The sequence below is a fragment of the Cavia porcellus genome, unplaced genomic scaffold (assembly GCF_034190915.1).
Source record: "Cavia porcellus strain 051 isolate PalLab524CR breed Dunkin Hartley unplaced genomic scaffold, mCavPor4.1 scaffold_9, whole genome shotgun sequence".
Taxonomy (NCBI): domain Eukaryota; kingdom Metazoa; phylum Chordata; class Mammalia; order Rodentia; family Caviidae; genus Cavia; species Cavia porcellus.
This window is the reverse complement of record NW_026947492.1, coordinates 66,501,983-66,504,198: the sequence shown is the minus strand read 5'-3', so window position 1 is coordinate 66,504,198 and position 2,216 is coordinate 66,501,983. Positions and strand designations below refer to the sequence as shown.

At 38.7% G+C, this 2,216-nt stretch overlaps 1 pseudogene; it reads left to right on the top strand.

Moving 5' to 3' along the window:
* The first annotated feature begins 908 nt into the window (after positions 1-908).
* Positions 909-1,875, top strand: LOC100720122 (olfactory receptor 52A1-like; annotated as a pseudogene).
* The last annotated feature ends 341 nt before the right edge of the window (positions 1,876-2,216 follow it).

Here is a 2,216-nt window from a genome sequence, read left to right as displayed (position 1 = left end):
TCTTCGAACGTCCTGTGCCATGAGTTTTAGTGCTATGATATGGAAATTCTTCTTTCTTCCTTCTTTCTTATTTTTTACTTGCCTGTTTCTATTTTTCATGTTTCTTTCATTCTATTTTATTTCTTTTGCTCTTGGTATTTCCTTGTTTATTGTGGTACTAGGTATTAAGCTCAGAGCTTTTACAAAGAATCACACTTTATCCTTCCCAATTTTTTAAAATTTGAGATAAAGTCTTGAGATTCTACTTACTCAGCCAACTAGAGCTCTGGGATTACAAGTGAGCACCACCACCCCTTTTTTATATTATGTTATTGTAATATTTTGTTATTATGTTATGGCCATATTATGTTACTAATATTTTGTTATTATGTTATTGTAATATTTCTATCTATACTCTGTTTCATAGTGCCCCCTATCCAGAAATAAATCAGGTGTAACTGAAAGTTGGCTGATCCAAACCAACTTATCCTCACTAAAAGGTGATTAGAGTAAGAGTACTAATGGAACGACAAGCAAAATGTAGGAGATGAAGAGACATGTAAGTATTTTATGACATTTTGAATTTCTCACAAACGTAAATGTGTATGATTATTTCATCCACAGGTCGTGAAATAATTTAATAGATGAACAACAGGGTGGCCTTATTCCAGGTGATTTTGCAGAATCAAAGGCAGTCATTCTCTCGTGGAGAACAACTCACTGTGTCAGAATACTCATGATATCCTCTCAAGAAGCAGTGATGAGACCCTGTGGAGTTGGATTTCCCTTTCAACAGCATGAATGGAAGTGGATGAGATTATTGCAGTGTTCCAGAAATATCAAACAGAGTCAGTATCATGGTTTTGTATAGAATACAAAGTAGATCTACATTAACGGTGTCGATCTTCCTCTGTAGGCCCAAGAATACCATGTTGCTCTCCAACCTCACAGTCTTCATGTCTGTTGTCTTGACACTAATTGGGATCCCAAGCCTAGAGTCTGTGCAGGGCTGGACTGGAATTTCTATTTGTGCCAGGTACCTTATTGCTACAACTGGAAATGCTTTGCTTCTGGTTATCATCAGGTCAGAGTGCAGTTTCCGTCAGCCCATGTACGGTTTTCCTAGCCATGCTAGGTGCCAGAAACATTGTGCTTGCTAACAGCATTATGCCCAAGATGCTTGGAGTCTTCTGGTTTCATTTGCCAGACATCAATTTTGATTGCTGCCTGTTTGAAATGTGGCTCATCAACACTTTTCTGTGCACAGAGTCTGGCATTCTGCTCACCATGGCACTTGACCATTATGTGGTGATCTGCTATCCACTGAGACATGCCATCATTTTCACAACCCAGCTGGTTACCCAAATAGGAGCTGCTGTGTCCCTGAGGGCTGCCATCCTTGTAGCCCCATGCCTAGTACTGATAAAGTGTCGGTTTCAATTTTATCACACAACAGTCATCTCCCACTCCTACTGTGAGCATATGGCCATTGTGAAACTAGCTGCAGGTAATGTCAGGGTCAACAATATCTATGGTTTGTTTGTGGCCTTCACTGTTGCAGTGTCTGACCTCACATTCTTCGCATTGTCCTACATCCAGATATTTATCACAGTTTTTAATTTGCCCCAGAAGGAGGCGAAGTTGAAGGCTTTGAACACCTGCGTTGCTCACATCTGTGTCTTCCTCCAGTCCTACCTCCTGGGCTTCTCTTTCTTCACACACAGGTTTGGCCTCTACATCCCTCCATGAATGCATATCCTCTTTTCTAGTTTTTACTTGCTGGTTCCGCAATTCTTGAACCCACTTGTCTATGATAAAAAGACAAAGCAGATATGTATTAATGTGACAAAATGTGCTATTTATTGTACTCTGACCCTTCTACATTGTGCAAAATAACTATCATTCAGAACAAAACATGAACATCAATCCACATTACGTGACATACCAAATATTTCCTTTTACAAGAATTAGCATGTGAAATTTCCATTATGAAAGCCATCTTGCATGACAGCTCCAGTCAATGAGCCTGTGCATTTTCCTTAAGGATTGAGTAAGGAATATAAACCATGCAAAATTGTGAACTTATTTTTTTTTTTTTTTTGTATTTTACTTTTTAATCACTCTTGCAGTTGCTCCTCTAATCTGTCTCTTCATGGAATCATAAAGTTCACATTAGTCACTAACTTGAAATGGACTCCTGGCTTATTTTACTACTATGTCCAAAAGTTCTTCATTCT